At 35.4% G+C, this 23,365-nt stretch overlaps 2 non-coding genes across 2 annotated transcripts; both read right to left on the bottom strand.

The window, feature by feature from the left end:
• Positions 1–10,608: 10,608 nt before the first annotated feature.
• Positions 10,609–10,695, bottom strand: Trnastop-uca (transfer RNA opal suppressor (anticodon UCA)). Its single transcript has one exon. It is a non-coding gene; the product is annotated as a tRNA-Sec (tRNA).
• An 11,691-nt stretch (positions 10,696–22,386) lies between these two features.
• Positions 22,387–22,473, bottom strand: Trnastop-uca (transfer RNA opal suppressor (anticodon UCA)). The gene has a single exon. It is a non-coding gene; the product is annotated as a tRNA-Sec (tRNA).
• Positions 22,474–23,365: the final 892 nt, after the last annotated feature.

Genomic DNA, 23,365 nt, shown 5'->3' with positions numbered 1-23,365 from the left:
TGATTTTAGTTAAATTCTGGTTTTGTTGTTGTTGCCTACTGCAGTAAGCTTAGTTATATATAAATAAGGTGTAGCGAATTCGCATGATGGCTTTAATTAATGCTTTAGTACCAACACATGCAGCAAGTCAAATCCTGATTATGCTATATAGGCCCCTACGAGTAATTTCATAATTGTTACTATATACTAGTACTAGTTAGTTATTCGAGCAAAGCAATACACAATGCATTAAGTTATTGTTAATTATGATAACCGTCACTGCATCGCACAGAAATTATCTATGGCGACCAATCAACGACGTTTTCTACTGATTGCCTTTAAAAATAACTATTATTTACTCGTGACTGTGTGTTAATTGTACTATATGCAATTTTTGAAATTATAGGATTTATGTAAAAGGTCACCTCGAAACTGCGGAAGCAAGACCGGGAATGTTTGTACTCGTTTGAATATATTTTCCATGTTGACTTCAAAAGGAGGTAAAATTGAACAAATTTCATCAATTTATTTTATTGTTTTAAATATTGATGACTTTTATAGGCTCCGCAGAGAAATGTTTAACAAGTAACCATCGATTAGCATGCATGGCTCGTTGAGTTTCATCGTTTAGAAGTCATTTCATTCTTAAAGCAACAGTATGTCAGACGTTTATGACATGTTATTCGCAAATACCACAGATCAGGATACGCTTTGCTGCTAAATCACACGAATTCCTCGACAATAATGGCGGCAAATTGGACCAACAATGCTTCTGAAATAGTTTCGACGATTGGTTTCCAAAATGATGGAATATTTCTAGTTGAAGATCATATTAATGCCATCTGTAGATCTGCTCCAATTTCTATCAATGTTGTTGTTAGCTTTTTGTTTGTTATGACCACCATCGGCCTTTTAGGCAACTTTTGCGTTCTTTTTGTCGTCTGCAAAAATGAAACTCTTCACAGCGCACCAAATATTTTGATAGTGAACATTGTTGTTGCTGATATCATCTACATCGCATCTACAGCACCATTTTACATGCAACATGAATTACACCGGCCTTGCTGGCTTCATAGTGAAGTCGCTTGCAAGATAAGACATTTCATACCTGTTGTCGCTCAAGGTGTCTGTGTATTTTCTGTAGTCGCTCTGAGTCGGGAGCGATTCACAGCGATCGTCCGTGGACTTGAGTCGCGAGTAACACGCACCCGTCGCCGCGTTTTGATGGCGATGTTTTCGACTTGGTTTGTAGGGACCATCGTCGCAGTGCCTGTATTTTTCGTAACCAAAACAACGGTGTTTAATCTGAATTGCGTTTACGTGCCTCAGCGAAATATTCTATCACGGTCTTACACCGTCTCTCTTTTCGCGATTCTTTACCTGATTCCACTATTGATAACTTCATTTCATTATTATGCCATTGTGAAGAAACTTATCTCAAATCGTAACACCAGGATGCTCTATAGGAATGACTCATCAATTGGTCAACTTCGAGTCAGACGTCGTTTGGCGCAAACAGTCATGGCAATCACCATATTCTTTGGAGTCTTCTGGTTCCCGCACTTTGCGTACATGATGTGGTTTCTGTTCACTTCAAAAGTTGACGATATATTCGAAAATAAATCGTACGTGAAGAAATTCCGACAATTTAACTATTACATGGCCTTAGCTAACTCATGTTTGAATCCATTCATTATTTTCATCATGAGCACGACGTATCGCCGGACATTGCTGACCTTCTGCAAGTTTTCGTCTTTTTCGCTAGGGTCCAGACCATCCATGAGTAAAGTGGTTACCACAAGATTGAGTAACATCAAACGTTAGACTGACATTTCCAGACATGGTTGACCCTCTGCAAGTTTTCGTCTTTTTCGCTAGGGTCCAGACCATCCATGAGTAAAGTGGTCACCACACGGTTGAGCAACATCAAAAATTAGACAGACGTTTCCAGACATTGCTGACCCTCTGCCCGTTTTCGTCTTTTTCGCTAGGATCCAGACCATCCACGACTAAAGTGGTTACCACAAGATTGAGCAACATCAAAAATTAGACAGACGTTTCCAGACATTGTTGACCCTCTGCAAGTTTTCGTCTTTTTCGCTAGGGTCCAGACCATCCATGAGTAAAGTGGTCACCACAAGATTGAGTAACATCAAAAATTAGACTGACGTTTCCAGACATTGCTGACCCTCTGCAAGTTTTCGTCTTTTTCGCTAGGGTCCAGACCATCCATGAGTAAAGTGGTTACCACAAGATTGAGCAACATCAAAAATTAGACTGACGTTTCCAGACATTGCTGACCCTCTGCAAGTTTTCGTCTTTTTCGCTAGGGTCCAGACCATCCATGAGTAAAGTGGTCACCACAAGATTGAGCAACATAAAAAATTAGACTGACGTTTCCAGACATTGCTGACCCTTTGCAAGTTTTCGTCTTTTTCGTTAGGGTCCAGACCATCCATGAGTAAAGTGGTCACCACAAGATTGAGCAACATCAAAAATTAGACGGACGTTTCCAGACATTGTTGACCCTCTGCAAGTTTTCGTCTTTTTCGCTAGGGTCCAGACCATCCATGAGTAAAGTGGTCACCACAAGATTGAGTAACATCAATAATTAGACTGATGTATCCAGACATTTTGACGGAAGATCGAACCTCAGCCAACTTTCATGATTGTGATTCGGGGTCAGCTGTAAATGAACTTAGCACTGTGTAACTTCCTATATAGGGCCTACTGAACGTCTTTAGAGAAGTCCATGCGAATTTATCTGATAATGGTTTCACAAAGTTCCGTGATTTTGGACGATTTGCATTGTGCATCCTATAAAAATATTTTTAAAAATCTAGAACGACAAGTGGTTGCGAGAAGGCGAGTAACTAACAACAAGAACGAAAGATAACTTCATGTATATCTAACCAGACCAAACACGTTTTGGACATTACCTCAAGTTGTGAAGGTGTAAATTTTAAATCTTAGTAAAACTTACTATTGTATTTTTAAGGTTTTGAATGCATGCTTCGTAATTAAAAAGAAAAAAAAAAGAATCATACCAAAAGTGTTACTTCTAAATTATTTCATCTATTTTGTATATTATAATATAGTTAAGCGTTTCATTCAAATCATCATCTGCCTGCACTTTTTCGATATCCTTCATTCATCAGTATCATGGCAATGTGGAATACATGGGTTATAATGTCTAAACTTTTGAATGTCTGCTTTGTAATTAGTATGTTAAAGGAGTATTTTTTGATCCTAGCATCCTCTTTTTATGACATTTTCAGTAGATATCCACGAAAAAAGCTTATTCCCAAAATTTCAGTTGATTCCGATTTTGCGTTTGCGAGTTATGCATGAGTATGTGTATTACACAGCTCCACAGGCCACTGTTGTAATTTCGTTCTGGTATACCAGTATTACCAGAACGAAATTTAAATTTGAAATTCAACTTTTTTTTTAGAAAAGTGGGGGGATGAGGTTGTGGATCACGAAATGCCCTTTTAAAAGGCCAGAGTAAGGGGAGAGAACATAGACCTTTTCGAGCATCATTATTTCTGAATTATATATCCAAAGTATATAAAATTATACATTTTTGGAAAGGAAATGAGTCAAAGAATCCCATGATGACGTCAGATTTTTTCAAAAATCTCGAGTTTTTGAACAAATTGCAAAAATTCATCTTTATACCCAAATGTTTTTCGGACAAGATAAAAAAAATCGGTTCGGAATAAACTAATTTTAGTTGGCTTTTCATGAAGAAGAGACATGAACTTAGGGAAGGGTTTTTTTTAAATTTTTCGTCTCCTTTTTCGAAATATTGAAGAAAACATGTGAAAAAAAGCAATTGTGTCACTCTATCAAGCTCAAAATTGCACATAATGGTGTATATTTTTGTTTAAAACAAATATTTTTAAAAAATGGGGGAAAAAAGATTCCCTGACTTCATGTTTCTTCTTCATGAAAAACTAACTATTTTTCATTACTTTTTATCTTGTCACAATAAAATTGGGGTAAAAAAGTGAATTTTTGTGATTTGGTCAAAAACTCGAGATTTAAAAAAAATCTGACGTCATCATGGGATTCCTTGACTCATTTCCCTTCCAAAAATGTATAGTTTTATATACTTTGGACATATCTCTCCCCTTACTCTGACCTTAAGAAAAAGAATCATATAGTACCATGACTCCCAGAGAGCTACTAAAAATTTCACTTTTAAATTATCTATTTTTGTACGTCAATGGTTTAAATATTAATCTTTCAAATCATCTGCCCGCACTTTTTCGATACCAATTATTACCAGGGTCATTATACTAAATTAGGCTATTAGGTGCATGACTTACTCTGATGACAAATGGTTCATCGGGGGGATGATGTTGTCGATCGGGTCACGGACCTTTAATACTACACCCCTTGATAAATTTGTGGCTATTTTTGCATTTTTGTCAAAAAATAATAACACACTGGTAACAAAAGTTATGTATATTATAGAGGCAAGGAATCCAGTTACTATACAATGGAATTTCAGTGACTCAAGACAAGCGGTATGTTATTTATGATAAGAAAAGAGGTACCGCTAATGTACCTCATTTCTTAACATACATGGGGCAGTCAGTATGTTTTAAGAGTTGACTCGTGACGTCATTTGTGGATCGTTTTCATTGCATTTCTCAATGATTACATAAACACTGTACCTTTGTCTTTCAAACAACACATGTAAAAATTCTATCACACACATGATTACGTAACAGCATTAGCATAAAATCAATGGTCTAAAGTCACCGGGTGAAATTGAGGCGTTTTTGTTAAGGAAAATAAGAGGCTGAAATGAGGTATTGTTGTATTTTCTATATTTTCACGGGAATTAAAGAATGGAGAATGCTGCCTTATAATAGAATAATAGAATAGAACACAAACTACCAGTTCATTAAACCATTTTTGTTGGGCTGTAAAGGTTTTAGTTTATTTAAAATGCGTGGTCAAATATGTCTTATTTTTGACAAAAACAAGGCTTTTCTTTCTTTAAAAATCTTGATATTGCCAAAAATAGCAAACGTGGAAATTTAAATTTTTTGCCAGTTCTGTTGACTAATCTCCAAACATTTAAACGGGAGTCTCCCTAGAAAATATTTGAATCCGTGATTAAAATATAACTGTTATTGTACCATTGTTACATTTATACAAAAAGTAGTGGTACAAAGAGAGGGGCCATCGTTTGAATGAGAAATTTATTTTAAAACTTTTCTGTTCATTTCAGGTTGAGATCATCCATAAAAATTCATATGAATATTTAAATTACAATTTTCATAGCATTTTGTAATATTTTAGGCCCTATTTACATGGAATTGAGCAATATTTGTGCATTTCCACCATGTTGTATCGGTCATCCCACCTGCGCATGCGCAGATTGTTGTTTCATTTGCACCAGTTATCATCGCACTGAGTACCAGCTCTCACACGTGACCAGTCATTATATTTTAGTCTGTTTCATTTTGGAGATAATCAATGTCATTTGTAATAACTGCTTTTTCATTTTTGCAGAATAATTTTGCTTCCATTCAAGCCCTAAAGTTGTTGAAGTTTCCAGACGTCCCATTTCCACCAAAGTTAAATGGCAAGTCTCATATTTTATCAAATGCAAACGGAGGACCTAGTGTTTATTCCTGCCCAAAACTAGCCATATGCACCTTGTACTTTTGCTGTTTTCGGACATTGTAAACACGTGTTTTTTCTGTAATTTAAAAGGCCCGCCTTTTTGCGTGATTTGGCAGTGTCCCTAGTATATTGATTTTATGCTAATGCTGTTACGTAATCATGTGTATGATATAATTTTTACATGTGTTGTTTGAAAGACAAAGGTACAGTGTTTATGTAATCATTGAAAAATGCCATGAAAACAATCCACACATGACGTCACGAGTCAACTCTTAAAACATACTGACTGCCCCTCGTATAACGAATCACTTGTCTTGAATCACTGAAATGTCAGTGAAGTAATTGGATTCCTTGCCCCTATAATAATATACATAACTTTTGTTACCTTGTAACCAGTGTATAGTTATTTTTTGAGAAAAATGCAAAGTTAGTCTCAAAATTTATCAGGGGGTGTAGTACCACCTTAATAAATATGTTGTATAAACCATTAGTTAGTTATAATTGGACATCTGTCGAGTTAACATCTTATTTATGGTGACATATATAGATATTAAATTTACTTCTATACAACTTTACAAATGATTTCCCAATTGTCTGATTTATATCCCGGTTATACTACTATAAAGTGTATTTTTCATTCATCATGGCAATTCGTAAATATAGGGTCCACAACTTATAAGCCCCCTAAATACTTTTTAAAATAAATCGAAAAATATTTGAAAAAATGCAAACGTGTAAAAAGGTATGGGTAGCCGTATTTGTTATTTGGACCAAATTATAGCGTTACACGTCATTGCATTCAGTCACAATGGTTCATTATGTAAAAAAAAAGAGACCGTTTTAAACAGTGTTAAAAGTTGCATCTGAGTCCATAGGAGTCAGCTCTCAAACAATACAGTAGGCCAGGTCTATTCATGCGTTTGTGAAAAAAAACACATGTGTAAAACAAATATGGCTATACATTTCTTTTTATATTTTTACATTTTGTAAAATATTTTTGACTTATTCTAAAAAGTGTTAGGGGGGAAACTTATAAGTTGTGGACTGTATAATATGCGTATTAACGTAGCAATCTCCGAAAAGATATATACATTTCACGTCAGTATGCAGGTGTTGTTTGAGTGATGTTTTGAAGATGTTAATAGAAAGGGCGTATTGAACATGTTGAATGTGGATGGGAAATGGATTCTATGTCATGGAGCCACGGTATAACGGATGCGACGACGATGGAGCCACGGTATAACGGATGCGACGAACGGAAGCAACGCCAATGAGAAAATAGGCCTAGCCTAGGTGAACATTAATACATTTATCGTCCATGACAAGTTTCCATGATGTATGAGAAATGGACGGCATATTCGTAAATTAACTCTCTCCACGCAGGCGTCGACTGCAGACAAGTTTCAAATTAAAAATTAAAAATTCAAAAATTTCTAAATTGTACATTTTCATGCCCATATTTGGAATCAGCATGAAAAATGCAATCAGCATGAAAAATGCATCAAAATGAGTACAAACAAGCCTAGTATTGGTTCAGTGGTTCTTAAGATATATTTTCAGAAATAGCTAGCACGCAGAGCATTAAAGGCCTATTCTGTGATACCAGCAAAAGTGAAACAAAATTAAAATTGTTTATAAAATAATGTTTGTCTAAAGGTGAAGGATAAGTCATTAAAAGTGTTTTTGAAATAAAAACATTTCTCTTCTTCATTAGAGAATGCAGATTCATGTAAAATGTCTTATTTTGTCTTTCGGCTTTTGGCTTATAGGCTATGTTATACATATATACAAAGTGCCAAAATCTGAATTTTGATGATTTTTTACGATCCTACGGGATGAGTAAATCACTGAATATGCCTTTTAATAATTTATAAGATGACAATAATATAGAAAATGCTGAAATGACTAGCCCACGTCACTTTCTGATGAAATCCCATTGATGTGGTATGAATCATGAAATATCAAGTAAGTCACAATATTTGTTGAGAGAACAGTTTTAAATCTGTTAGTTTTTTTCTCGCTTGGTATTACGTTACGGGTTCTTCAGAATTTACATCGATGTCGGGATAGGAAAAAAACAAGCGTTTCGTGTTTGGGAGCAATTTTACCGCATTTTGTTTTTTTATTTAAGAAATTCGGGGAGAAATATTTAAAGCAAAAAATTATGACAATTAAAATTAAAAGATAATACTTTCAGATACATGCGTGTTTTCAGCAGTATAATATTTTGTTCTATTTAAATCACCTATATCTTAATTAAGAAAATGCTTTTAGTTCATAGAAATTTAATAATAAATAAAAATAAAAATAAATTTCGGATTTTAATCTTTAAAACAAATCAATTTCCATTAGTCTTGAAGCTAGTTTCCTACGCATTCTGCATCTGTATGTAGACGCTTGTGTCAATAGGGAAATACACACAAAGACTAAATTTTGACATTTGTCACTACGTTTTCATAAAGAATACGTAAATTATTTTTCGTAAATGCGTCATTCCCAATGCGTTTTTCATTAGCATTATTAGTTTCGTAATCATGGTAATTTGGCGGATCGGGACAGATCTAGTGGTATTTTATAAGACAGAGTTTATTGTCAGCAAATTTTGAAATGACTTCAATTGAACCTTTCAATTACTTTTTAATCATAGATTGAACAGGTTATTATTATTTCTTGTTGTTAGAAATTATCAATACAGTGTCAAAACGGTTGTTTAAAATTTTACACACGCCACTTACTACTATAGAATTACAGAAAAATACAGCACCATATATTTGTGGATTTATTATAGAAAATCAGTTTTGGGACTACAATTGTAAGAAAACATACCAATTACATGTTTTTTGCCCATTTTCCCACAAATTGCAAACACATTAAAATTTGACTTTTATTGACAGTTTAGAACTACCTTGAGGTCTAGGATTGAGAGGATTGAGCTATGTTTCATTTGGTAAAACAAGATAACATTTTTGAATTAAACAAAAAATAGTGCTGTATTTCTTTTGGAATTAGGACCAGTACGATATATTTGAAATGCGCAACCGTATCCGAAATGGCGAAGGGCGGTGTGGGATGATGAATTGGGTCTAATTGAAAATATACAAAGACGGTCTTAATTACTTTTTGCATGTATATAAGTGAATTTAATTTTTAAAGGTAACTTTTTTGGAAATTCCGCGCCTGTATCCGGCTATATACTATTTTAATCGTGTAACATGTCTTAATCAAAAAACACGGCACTTGTAATAAACGAAACTTTAACAAAGTAACCCAATTCCATTTAAATATTGTGAATTCATTTTTGCTGAGTAATCTTATTAATTAACTTGTGGTTTGCGTCTTTGCGTGTTCAGTAATCGATGGATAACTCAGAATATGGATGGAGATTTGCACTGGAAAATAAATATGTAATTATTGCAAATTAAAAGTGAGGAATTATTGATGGAATTCAGACAACAATATAAGCACTGCAATAATTGCTTTTAATGTCGATTGGGGCGCATTATTGACAAGTGTCCTTTACCGAGATGAGGCCACATCAAATAAAAAAATTTTTATGTCCCAGTGTTTTTGGTCAGAATTCAATCCTCTTAGGCACCTATAGACGAATCCAATTTCACGCATTCCTACACCTCAATGGCAGCCATAGCTGGGTCCCCGCTGAGTCTATTCCACCTGGAATGTGAAATAATGCGTCCTTGGCGGGAATTTTAAACTGCATTCCATCACCCGTGTCGTAGACAAAAGAATGATGAAAGTTTACAACACAATACAATATAATGTAATGTAAAGCAGTATTCAGACTTTTTATTGTACGTAAAATATTGTATGTAACATATCTACGTTGTTTAATATATTGCCATTCTATTTTCAGAAATGTTTAATTCCTAACGAATGTTTGATGACTAGATATTTTATATGTAACATATTATCGATTTTTCGTCATCAAACATTCGTTAGAACTTAAACATTACTGGAAATAGAATGGCAATAGATTAAATAACGTAGTATGTTACATACAATATTGTACGTCTAATACTCGGAGTCTGTGGAGCGCTTAATGGCCGACCATGGAAATAGTAGATCTACTATTTCCATGGGCCGACTAAATTCTGACCATCACTCGGCTCGTTGGATTCGTCTATATTCATGATGAGTATTGGTGACTAGAAATCCACGGAAAAATATTTTACATTAAAGTATAATATACTGCGCCAATAAAGTATCCTTACACTTAGAAAAATAATCACAATTTCAAAACTGAACAATATTGGGGGTAAATTTGCTTTTTTAATATGCACTATCTAATCCTGCACATTACGATGCATTACGACACCATCCAATGTGACCTCAAGAAGCAAAGTTATAAGCAATTGAATAGACGAAGGTCCAGTTTTAAAAGTGACAAACTGGCCTATACAAGGCGCAAAAAGATTCCAACAAGCGCAACAAAGAGACAACACAGTTTCTTCAACGAAACGTTATTTAAACCAGTTTTTATTTCAATTTTTACTTCTCTGTACTTTTCATAACTTTCATTTTCTTTTGTTCCTTTTGTTTTAAATTAAAGCCAAACGCATAAATTAGCCATTCACCACTCTCAAACCAGATGTCTAGTCTGTGGAGTTTTGAACAGGCCAGTTTGTCACTTTTAAAACGGGACCTTCGTCTAATCAAATGCTTGTAACTTTGCTTCTTGAAGTCACATTGGATTCAATGTGATGTCATAATGTGCAGGATTAGATAGTACATCTATTTAAAAAAATCAAATTTACCCCAATACTGTTCAGTTTGGAAATTGTGATTATTAAAATAAATAGCCAAGAATCCTCGTTTTGTTATCCTTGGTTTATAAACACCTAAGGTTATAAAACGAGGATCGAAAACACCCATAAAACTGATTGATACCAATACTAATCAATTCGAGTCTACTGAAGCAAACAAACAACGACAAATTATTCAAGCAACAAAATCAATAAAATTCATCGCCCGAAAGGTGGAATCGAACCACTCTGACGCTAGTCAGCTACAGGTTTGAAGCCTGCACACCACACCAGTGAAGCTCATCCGGGCAATTAGTATAATCTGTACAAGTGTCTTATGTATCATCAAAATTTAGTGTTGATACATTCTGTGGTGTCAAAACACACATATCCACTTGACGGAAACTTTCTTGTTGATAATAATATAGTTGCGAATGTTAATAACAATATTCTGGGCTTTAAATAACAGAAAACGTAATAAAATAAATATGTAAATGAATGAAAATATTTTATTTATGTCACTTTTATTGTTATGTTCGGCAATTCGTCGGCATATTTTCATTAAAATTAGTTTATTTCACAGTAAAGGCTACCGGTATGTTTCTATCTGGCGTCATGTCATGTGCGTGCTTCTTTTAAACCAATATTTTATCTGAAGTATTCAGAATTGAAAACCGCAAGAATTGTTAATGTTTAAGATTTTTTTCCTTTGTTATTTTTTCTTGAGCATTACGGCCGCGTGTGCGACAAGTCATGTGCCTAATTAGAGTCAACACATAAATGATAACAAACCATTTACGTGGCAACTCTTCTGTGACTGATATTTTCGTGATTAAAGGCCCATTCAGTGATTTGCTCATCCGGACGATTGTAAAAATCATCGAAATTCAGATTTGCTAACATAGCCTATACTAGTACTGGTAGTTCAGCCTAAAGCCGTGTATGAAAGACAAAATAAAACATTTTACATGAATCTATAATTTATATACTGACAGTATATAAATTAGCTACATGTTTCTCAATGGGGCTTTAACTTGTCAATAACGCTGTTTCCTTTTTTTTGCCCAAATCTTTCATTTCAGAAATACCTAATGGCAATTTTAACGACCTATCCTTCACTTTTAAGGGATTTATACACAATTTTAATATACTTATTTCGCTGGGATCACTGAATGGGACTTTAAATAGTTGCCGACCGACGTATTTTTTAATGTTTTTTTTTTTTAGACTGTAGGAGGAGAGCATGGCCTAACAGTGTTTGCACTCAAATATTGAGACAAATAAAACTGACACACAGGTGATAACACCGAACACGACATATTAAATAAGTAAAAAAGGTCACATTTTACGGCTACATGCAAAATTGAATCGGGCTTCATATTTATCAACACTGCATGTCGTTTTTTCCTTCCAATTCTTTTCATATGGAAACAAACTAAAAGCAAAACACAATGATAATTTTATTGACATATATCCTTTACTTTTAAGCCATTACCAAAAAAATATTTATATACTGCATGTTTTACCTTCAATAATATTAATAGCAATTCCGTAATCCTTGGTTTCACATGACTAGCTAATTGTTATATTCTAATTATTGTTGTTGTTAAGTGCCGTTACTTTGTTTATTTTGATCATCATTTGTAATCATTATCACCATCACGTGGCAGTATTCACTTCATCGCTCGGCTTCACGTCCGACCTTACGTCCTATACATACATGTATTTTTGTGAATTCGTTACCGAAATAAATGTTTTTCTTTATTATTTATACCGCATTATTTGTGACCGTTGCATCGCCCAAGTTATTAGTTTCTTTTATATCGTCACGTGTCACTTGGCAAGGCCTGAAGTCATTAGTATCATTATTACTATGATCATTATATTATATTGTTGTTATTTTTTATAATCATAGTTATTGTTATAATTATGTTATTGTAATAACCCGGCAATGTGATATAATATTTATAAGTATATATGGGCAGATATTGATAATAGCACTGGTATCTACAGAAGTTGTATTGGTTGACCTCTGTGTCCTCGACTCTTCGGATATTGAACTTGACCCGGTGCTGGTCAGTACCATGTGCAGTGCGTTCTGGTATAGAGGTAGCATATTGACCCCTCGACCCTTTTCCGGTGTATGGCTAGAAAGTGCTTGGTTCAGCATTTTGCCCCTCTGACGTCATAGCCCAAAAGTGTATAAATAGGGCTGTTGAACCATTGTTAGGCACTCAGTCGGAGCCTGGTGGCTCAAGTGCATAAGCGCTCTTGCAGGAACCTGTTAAACCTATATATAGAGATATGTAGTACAGCTCTCCCTCTACTCTCTTACCCTGAGTATCACATACTTGGCTGGTAGGCTAGCGGGTTAGCTCGGGGCACATCTCTGTCTTAACCCTAAGGCTCAGCTTTGCGGTGGGCAGTTAAGGCTATAGGTTGACAGGAATCATACGCCTCAGATCTTCAGTACCACTGGGCTCACTATTCTACCCCGTTTGGCCGGTAATAGTGCAGCATAGTGTTTGAGGAAGATCGCCGCCTTCTATCGAGGGCCAGGTTGTATGGTTGCTCCTGCAGAGTAGCCACCAGGGCTTCATAGTAATTCACCCCTTCTACCTAAATAGAGCTACCTAGCGACCAGAAGGCATTGTGACCGGGTACTTACCAAGCTATCTAGGACTCAATAAAATATGATACGCTACCGTCAGATATACAAAACTACTTGTACAGTCTGTGTGATTGTGTGATCTCTTCTTAGGGACTAAAACTCTCCCCCGATATACCCTCTCGGCAAAAAACGTTACATTGGTGGCAGCGGTGTGGGATTTCATCACGAGGATGTCAACTCAGCAATGATGAAATTCCATAAAAGAACCCAAGGGGGGCCAGAGGCAGAAGAATGGTGAGCGTTGTGATTACAACCAACGAAGGCCCACTTTTGAGAAGAATTACGGGGCAGACAACAGCGCAGACCAAATGGCACACCAAGAGGCAAACTACAGGGCAAACTACATACCAGACCAAGGGACAGACTACATTGCAGACCACAGGGCAGACTATGGGGTACATGTGATCAACCAGAATGCAGGGGTTCAACCAGTTTCGACCGGTAACCATGGCAACTACAGGGCAGATCGAGAGCGACCATTCATACCAATCCACTACCATGATGACAAGCGGAGACACCTGCACCTGCAAGATTGGGAACCAGAGCAACATGTCCGATACAAAAATGTAATGGATCAGTTGTATGCATACCTGTCTTTCCAACAAAGATATATCAGGGAAAGGCTCGATGAAATTTCTGAAAGTCTCACCAAACTGCATGTCCGATACAAAAATGTGAATGATCAGTGGTATGCGTACCAGCTAGCTTGGCTACGTAGAAATTTCAGGGAAAGGCTCGATGAAACCTCCCGAAATCTCACCAGACTGCGTGAGATTGAGCAAAATCTCGCCAATCTGCGAGCCGATGTTACACAGAAGGGGTGCCAGTTACCGAGAAAAGAGGAGAATGTTAGCAACAGTGTACCACCAACGTTAGAAGTTAAAAGTATGATATTAACAGAAGTGAAGATATGTCAGTCTTCGGGGAGTTCGGCAGAAGAAGCACAGGAGTGTGACCTGTGTGGTGTTGAGCTTGAGATGGATGCTGTAGCCGTGGCGAAGGCACGAGTAAAATGTGCAGGAAGCAGCTCGGTAAGGAAAGCACAGGTGTGCAAAGCATCATCAGAAGAAGTTCAACGGTGTGTTACAGCCGTAGAAGAATCCCCAGGGAGCAGTGGAAGTGCTTCCAGAAGTTTAAGTAAAGGAATTAATGTGGATGGTACACCGGAACACTTAAAGGAGAGTGTGACGAAAGGTTCAGTAATGATGGCACGCAGAAGCAGGCCATTTCCTGTTAGGAAGGCTCAGGTGTGCAAATCATCGACAGAAGAAGTTCGAGTTACGGCTATAGAAGAATCTCCAGGAAGCAGTGGCAGTGCTACCAGAAGTGTAAGGAAAGACATTGTAATAAAGTCCCTGGAGAACAACGTTTCAAGAAGTTATGTAATTGGTACACCAAAAGGCTTGAAGAAAAGTGGGAAGAAAGGCTCGGTGATCAGGGTGATGATAGCACGCAGGAGCAGGTCATTTTTAGTGCAAATTGAAACACTTCAACTTGAAGACCGCACACATGCTACCAAGATAAGAACCAAAAAGGCAGAACGTAATGGAGAACGCGGTACCAAGAGACGCATCAAGACAATACGACAGGGTATGAACTTTGAACCAGAACCGAAACGGATGAAAATATCAAACCTGTCGCGTAAGAAACTGAACATTCGAAGGAAGCATAATGAATGGAACTGGAAACCCGAATAACAAAAATTAAAATATACCATCAAGACAGCAAATGTTGAACTGGGGATCAGGTGATGAACATGCTGAAGCCGAAGTTTAAAGATTAATGACTGTAAACAAATATTACGAGAATCAAATAACTAATGATTGAAAACCAGGGATGGGAAGTGTGGGTAAGTTTAATATCAAAAAGTTAATTTTAAAACATAGATTGTTCTCAGTCACAACCCAAACATTTGTGTGTGGGCAGCATTTGAAATCAGAAGGTTATCATATATACGTCAACATGGTCAATTGGGTAAGATGATTTTTTCTAACGTGAAGTAAGCGGAGGAAATCAGTATATCTGTAATATTAATATTAGCCAGCGTTTAATCCTTTAGTTTGTAACATCAAGTTGCTAGATTTTAGAAAACCAGGAAAATTTTAAATAAATAAATACAAATGGGGAGGCAGAGAGATACCTAAATTATTGGAATTAATAGACATGGTTAACAGGTAATTTTCTTTTTGTAACCAGAGTTGAATGTTGTGCCAGTAAATCTACTCCCATATCTAGCGCTTATCGGGAGATTATGTACTTATCATGCTTATAGAAGGCCTTGGCAGTCACCTAGTTTCCTGGTGAGGTTGACACTGCCAAAAAGAAAGTAGGCACCCCTATTAAAAGGCCATTTCAGGACACAGGCCTTGCTCAAGTTTATTGGTAATCTTGTTAAGTACTGGCTCAAGAGTTTACCATTATTGTGTAGCCCGTGTTGCCATTCAACTGATTTACGAATGTGTTGTAAAATCGAGTTATATTAATAGACGCGAATAATTTTAGATTAAGGATGATTCGGTTGACATAATGGTGGAAATATTTGGTTCAATTGTGTTCTTAGAACTATTTACTTATTATAATTAGCAGTATTTACTGAATTTATATTACTAGTTATTGGAATTATAACCGTTTTATCATTTTAAATTTATTTAGTGGAACTGTGGTATTGATATTTATGTTATCAGGATATAAAGTTTCTATGTAAAAGTTTTGAAGACTGCTAGGGAAATATTTCGGAGAAATAATTTACTCAAATGTTTTTAAATTTAGCATGGAAAATTATTACCGACGTTCTTTGCTATAGTCAAATTGGACGTTATTTTAAAGATGCTCTCCTGAGATAAATTGATTCAGGAGAATCAAAACTAGTGGGGGAAATATATATAACAAAAACAAAAATATCTATCTGGTGTTTAAGTTCTATTGTGCCAAATATCAAAATTGAGATTATTGTCTCTAGTCAAAATTGTTAATGTAATATGGATTTATATGTGGACGGGACGTCTATGAAAGCATAGGCCCTAAATGAAAGTTAAATGATCTTTGTATAAAACATGATTGTTAAACGAACTATGGAAAATGAATGATGTATTTATACCAATGAATGTATTAAATATTGTAAATACAAATTCTTTCGGAGATAAGCAATGCAGTTTTCAGAGTGAAAAGGGTGTAAGACCCGAGACACTGCAACCTTTTCAACTGGAACCTCAGTAAATGCTCAAAACCTTCTCTGTTGCAGTATTATTCGCGTAACCCGCAACCAAAATGAAACCAAAACCGCGTAGTGTAGCAAATTATGAAGTAAAACCGGTTGGGAGACTTTGCAAATTTGATGTATTGTCGGAGGGAATAAAATAGTGTTTTATAGTTAGTCTTCTCGAAGTTAGTTTGGTTAGGCCATGCATCATTATGTATTGGTTGATTTTGTTTTATAGAGATAAATTTATGACTAGATTTTCCATGACTCGTTGCACTTTGTAATGACAATGTCAATGATAATGTATGGGTTCTAAATGTCATAACAAAAACAAAACAAATTATGTTAATCAGGTAATGTTAAAATGATTATATTGAGCCAACATTTGTTTTTGTAGAACGATTATATTAATTATACCTAAACTGATCCAAAATATTGTAAACCTGCATGAATTCCTACGGAAATCAAGCAATATAACTAGAGTTTCTAGCGCGAGAAAGGTGTAAGACCACAAGACACTACGGCTTTCTCCAACTAGAAACTTATATAATGTCAGAAACCAGTGAGAATGCCCATGATCTTTTCTTTCTTTTGGTTTGTGATTCAGGAGAATCAGTCCAAGTCGGGGAGTATGTAATAACCCGGCAATGTGATATAATATTTATAAGTATATATGGGCAGATATTGATAATAGCACTGGTATCTACAGAAGTTGTATTGGTTGACCTCTGTGTCCTCGACTCTTCGGATATTGAACTTGACCCGGTGCTGGTCAGTACCATGTGCAGTGCGTTCTGGTATAGAGGTAGCATATTGACCCCTCGACCCTTTTCCGGTGTATGGCTAGAAAGTGCTTGGTTCAGCATTTTGCCCTCTGACGTCATAGCCCAAAAGTGTATAAATAGGGCTGTTGAACCATTGTTAGGCACTCAGTCGGAGCCTGGTGGCTCAAGTGCATAAGCGCTCTTGCAGGAACCTGTTAAACATATATATAGAGATATGTAGTACAGCTCTCCCTCTACTCTCTTACCCTGAGTATCACATACTTGGCTGGTAGGCTAGCGGGTTAGCTCGGGGCACATCTCTGTCTTAACCCTAAGGCTCAGCTTTGCGGTGGGCAGTTAAGGCTATAGGTTGACAGGAATCATACGCCTCAGATCTTCAGTACCACTGGGCTCACTATTCTACCCCGTTTGGCCGGTAATAGTGCAGCATAGTGTTTGAGGAAGATCGCCGCCTTCTATCGAGGGCCAGGTTGTATGGTTGCTCCTGCAGAGTAGCCACCAGGGCTTCATAGTAATTCACCCTTCTACCTAAATAGAGCTACCTAGCGACCAGAAGGCATTGTGACCGGGTACTTACCAAGCTATCTAGGACTCAATAAAATATGATACGCTACCGTCAGATATACAAAACTACTTGTACAGTCTGTGTGATTGTGTGATCTCTTCTTAGGGACTAAAACTCTCCCCCGATATACCCTCTCGGCAAAAAACGTTACATTATTATTAAAGAGCATTTCGTGATTTGTCTCAGCATCTTTTGTCGGATATTGTTTAATATATTTTCCTTTATTTGTCTCTTCTAGGCATACATAAGCTATAACCAAAGTTTTTGTCAATTTGTGGGGTCGCCAGCACCCCGGCTACACCCCTGGTTTTATGTTAGGCCGTATAAAATTAATGTTTTGGTTCTCGTCCAGAGGATTTTCATGAATTGATGAGGGAGGGAGGTGTTTTTTTTTTTTTTCCAATGTAAAATTAGCATTGTCAGTAGTTTTCGGTCTTCTCCAACAGTGCTCGAGGAAACGATGAGGCCCTTTTTTTTTTTCAAATGTGAGATTCTGAGGGATAAACCCCCTAGAGTACCACAAAAAGACTTGGAAGTGATGCTTGTTCTCTAATAAACTTATTTTATATGTATGAAGATTTCATAAAACAGTCCAAAGTCTTAAAAAATTGAAAAATCTAAAAAAAAAAAAAAATCTGACAAATCCCACAAATTGAGGAAGGAGGGAACAAAAACCAAAATATTAATTTTAAACGGCCTTATTATGGGTTTTTTAAAACTGCTTTACAGTCCTATTGTATTTTAAAATTTTACAGCTTATAGTTTTACTGCTTAAATTATAGGCCTACTATTTATGAAAAAAATATATGCTGTTTTTGTAGTGCTTTTTAGATTTAGATTATTTTATGTTCTGGTGTTATATAATTTTTATATTTTTGGTTTTTATATAAAGTTAAATAAAGTATTTCACAGGGGTGGAGATGTTTTTAAATTTGTCTGCATATTTAAACTAATTTTTATGGATTTTATCAGCACGATTTTCTGTTGATGTTTGAACTTTCATATTATATGGGACTGTATTACATGGGACCTTCGACTGCTTTGACTATGATTTCTCCGTGATACGGAAAAACGGAAAAATTTACGGAATTCTGGGTTTGCTCACGGAAATTTGAAAATGCCACAAAATAGTGAACAAAAATTGACGAAATTCAAAGTTTGCCTTTTTTGGAATAGGCCTAAATTCATCAGGAATATGTGAACAAAATTGTTGGACGTTTCGTATTCTGTGCATGTTTTGGTTTTGTGTTTGTTTGTTTTTGTGTTTTTGTTTGTTTGTTCTTTTGTTTTTGTTTTTCATTGTTTTTGGGGTTATTTTCAGGGTTTTTTTTGCCTGTTTGTTTGTTCAAGTTCTTCTTTTCTGTTTCTCAACACTGATAGCAGTACAGACAGATTGGCGTAAGTCTAAGCAGTAAATCTAATAGACCCGAGTAAAGGCTAAAATCAGCTTCAGAGATTTAAGTTTTAATTTTTGCATGGAGTTTTAGTGACAATTCAAAAGTTCTAGTTTGAGCAAAAATCATTTGACGTGTCACATGCATAGCATACACTGAAAGCCAAACTGGAGTCTACAATCTTGTGCGAAAATCGTTGGGACAGATGATGTTTGAAAGATCAAATTCCTGTGAATTGAACATGACGCTGAAAATACATGATAGGTTTCATAGGTCATGTTATGTATTTGTTTACTCTTCTACCCCCCCGAAACAATGTTGGAGCACAGATTGAGCTCAACCACTTTCCACTATTTTTCAAAATTCAACATTGAATAAGGGGAGTGGGGATGCATGATATAAACAAACTGTTCTAATAGTAATAACGTAAATTTGCATATATCTTTATATTAAAAATTAAAGGATTGACAAGTTTATAAAACTGTGTATATAAAAAGATGGCCAATTTATTAATCTATTCATAGCTGAAAGAATGATCAAAATCGAACAACGCGTTTAGGAGAAATGGTCATATTTATGATATTAATGTTGTACTTCAACATTGAATAAGGGGAGTGGGGATGCGTGAAATCAACAAACTGTCAAACATATCTTAAGAAAATGCTTAAGTTCATAGAAATTTAATAATAAATAAAAATAAAATAAATTTCGGATTTTAATCTATAAAACAAATCAATTTCCATTAGTCTTGAAACTAGTTTCCTACGCATTCTGCATCTGTATATATAATGTAGACGCTTGTGTCAATAGGGAAATACGGCACGCAAAGACTAAATTTTGACATTTGTCACTACGTTTTCATAAAGTATACGTAAATTATTTTTCGTAAATGCGTCATTCCCAATGCGTTTTTCATTAGCATTATTAGTTACGTAATCATGGTAATTTGGCGGATCGGGACAGATCTAGTGGTATTTTATAAGACAGAGTTTATTGTCAGCAAATTTTGAAATGACTTCAATTGAACCTTTCAATTACTTTTTAATCATAGATTGAACAGGTTATTATTATTTCTTGTTGTTAGAAATTATCAATACAGTGTCAAAACGGTTGTTTAAAATTTTACACACGCCACTTACTACTATAGAATTACAGAAAAATACAGCACCATATATTTGTGGATTTATTATAGAAAATCAGTTTTGGGACTACAATTGTAAGAAAACATACCAATTACATGTTTTTTGCCCATTTTCCCACAAATTGCAAACACATTAAAATTTGACTTTTATTGACAGTTTAGAACTACCTTGAGGTCTAGGATTGAGAGGATTGAGCTATGTTTCATTTGGTAAAACAAGATAACATTTTTGAATTTAAAAAAAATAGTGCTGTATTTCTTTTGGAATTAGGACCAGTACGATGTATTTGAAATGCGCAACCGTATCCGAAATGGCGCAGGGCGGTGTGGGATGATGAATTGGGTCTAATTGAATATATACAAAGACGGTCTTAATTACTTTTTGCATGTATATAAGTGAATTTAATTTTTAAAGGTAACTTTTTTGGAAATTCCGCGCCTGTATCCGGCTATATACTATTTTAATCGTGTAACATGTATTAATCAAAAAACACGGCACTTGTAATAAACGAAACTTTAACAAAGTAACCCAATTCCATTTAAATATTGTGAATTCATTTTTGCTGAGTAATCTTATTAATTAACTTGTGATTTGTGTCTTTGCGTGTTCAGTAATCGATGGATAACTCAGAATATGGATGGAGATTTGCACTGGAAAATAAATATGTAATTATTGCAAATTAAAAGTGAGGAATTATTGATGGAATTCAGACAACAATATAAGCACTGCAATAATTGCTTTTAATGTCGATTGGGGCGCATTATTGACAAGTGTCCTTTACCGAGATGAGGCCACATCAAATAAAAAAAAATTATGTCCCAGTGTTTTTGGTCAGAATTCAATCCTCTTAGGCACCTATAGACGAATCCAATTTCACGCATTCCTACACCTCAATGGCAGCCATAGCTGGGTCCCCGCTGAGTCTATTCCACCTGGAATGTGAAATAATGCGTCCTTGGCGGGAATTTTAAACTGCATTCCATCACCCGTGTCGTAGACAAAAGAATGATGAAAGTTTACAACACAATACAATATAATGTAATGTAAAGCAGTATTCAGACTTTTTATTGTACGTAAAATATTGTATGTAACATATCTACGTTGTTTAATATATTGCCATTCTATTTTCAGAAATGTTTAATTCCTAACGAATGTTTGATGACTAGATATTTTATATGTAACATATTATCGATTTTCGTCATCAAACATTCGTTAGAACTTAAACATTACTGGAAATAGAATGGCAATAGATTAAATAACGTAGATATATTACATACAATATTATACGTCTAATACTCGGAGTCTGTGGAGCGCTTAATGGCCGACCATGGAAATAGTAGATCTACTATTTCCATGGGCCGACTAAATTCTGACCATCACTCGGCTCGTTGGATTCGTCTATATTCATGATGAGTATTGGTGACTAGAAATCCACGGAAAAATATTTTACATTAAAGTATAATATACTGCGCCAATAAAGTATCCTTACACAGAAAAATAATCACAATTTCAAAACTGAACAATATTGGGGGTAAATTTGCTTTTTTAATATGCACTATCTAATCCTGCACATTACGATGCACTACGACACCATCCAATGTGACCTCAAGAAGCAAAGTTATAAGCAATTGAATAGACGAAAGTCCAGTTTTAAAAGTGACAAACTGGCCTATACAAGGCGCAAAAAGATTCCAACAAGCGCAACAAAGAGACAACACAGTTTCTTCAATGAAACGTTATTTAAACCAGTTTTTATTTCAGTTTTTACTTCTCTGTACTTTTCATAACTTTCATTTTCTTTTGTTCCTTTTGTTTTAAATTAAAGCCAAACGCATAAATTAGCCATTCACCACTCTCAAACCAGATGTCTAGTCTGTGGAGTTTTGAACATGCCAGTTTGTCAATTTTAAAACGGGACCTTCGTCTAATCAAATGCTTGTAACTTTGCTTCTTGAAGTCACATTGGATTCAATGTGGTGTCATAATGTGCAGGATTAGATAGTGCATCTATTAAAAAATCAAATTTACCCCAATAGGCTACTGTTCAGTTTGGAAATTGTGATTATTAAAATAAATAGCCAAGAATCCTCGTTTTGTTATCCTTGGTTTATAAACACCTAAAGTTATAAAACGAGGATCGAAAACACCCATAAAACTGATACTGATACCAATACTAATCAATTCGAGTCTACTAAGCAAACAAACAACGACAAATTATTCAAGCAACAAAATCAATAAAATTCATCGCCCGAAAGGTGGAATCGAACCACTCTGACGCTAGTCAGCTACAGGTTTGAAGCCTGCACACCACACCAGTGAAGCTCATCCGGGCAATTAGTATAATCTGTACAAGTGTCTTATATATCATCAAAATTTAGTGTTGATACATTCCGTGGTGTCAAAACACACATAGCCACTTGACGGAAACTTTGTTATTTAATAATAATATAGTTGCGAATGTTGATAACAATATTCTGGGCTTTAAAGGCGCATTTCGTGATCCACAGCCTCATCCCCCCACTTTTCTCAAAAAAAGTTGAGATTTTTATATCGCTGGAAAGCTCTGGCTACATAATGTTTATGCACAAAATATCTCTTGCAGATTAATTTGTTTAGCTAAGATATCGTGAAATTTGAATTTCGTTCTGGTGCACCAGAACGAAGTTACAACGCATTGTCTATGGAGCAGTGTAATACACATAAATCATGCATAACTCTCAAACGCAAAATCGGAAACAACTGAAATTTTGGGAATAGGCTTTTTTCGTGAATATGTACTGAAACATGTCATAAAAAGAGGATGCTAGGATCACGAAATCCTCCTTTAAGTAACAGAAAACGTAATAAAATAAATATGTAAACGAATGAAAATATTTTATTTATATCACTTTTATTGTTATGTTCGGCAATTCGTCGGCATATTTTCATTAAAATTAGTTTATTTCACAGTAAAGGCTATGTTTCTATCTGGCGTCATGTCATGTGCGTGCTTTTTTAAACCAATATTTTATCTGAAGTATTCAGAATTGAAAACCGCAAGAATTGTTAATGTTTCAGAGTTTTTTCCTTTGTTATTTTTTCTTGAGCATTACGGTCGCGTGTGCGACAAGTCACGTGCCTAATTAGAGTCAACACATAAATGATAACAAACCATTTACGTGGCAACTCTTCTGTGACTGATATTTTCGTGATTAAAGGCCCATTCAGTGATTTCCTCATCCGGA

Source organism: Amphiura filiformis, chromosome 11 (assembly GCF_039555335.1).
Source record: "Amphiura filiformis chromosome 11, Afil_fr2py, whole genome shotgun sequence".
Taxonomy (NCBI): domain Eukaryota; kingdom Metazoa; phylum Echinodermata; class Ophiuroidea; order Amphilepidida; family Amphiuridae; genus Amphiura; species Amphiura filiformis.
Note: the sequence above shows the minus strand (reverse complement) of the source record. Positions and strands in the feature narration are given on the sequence as shown.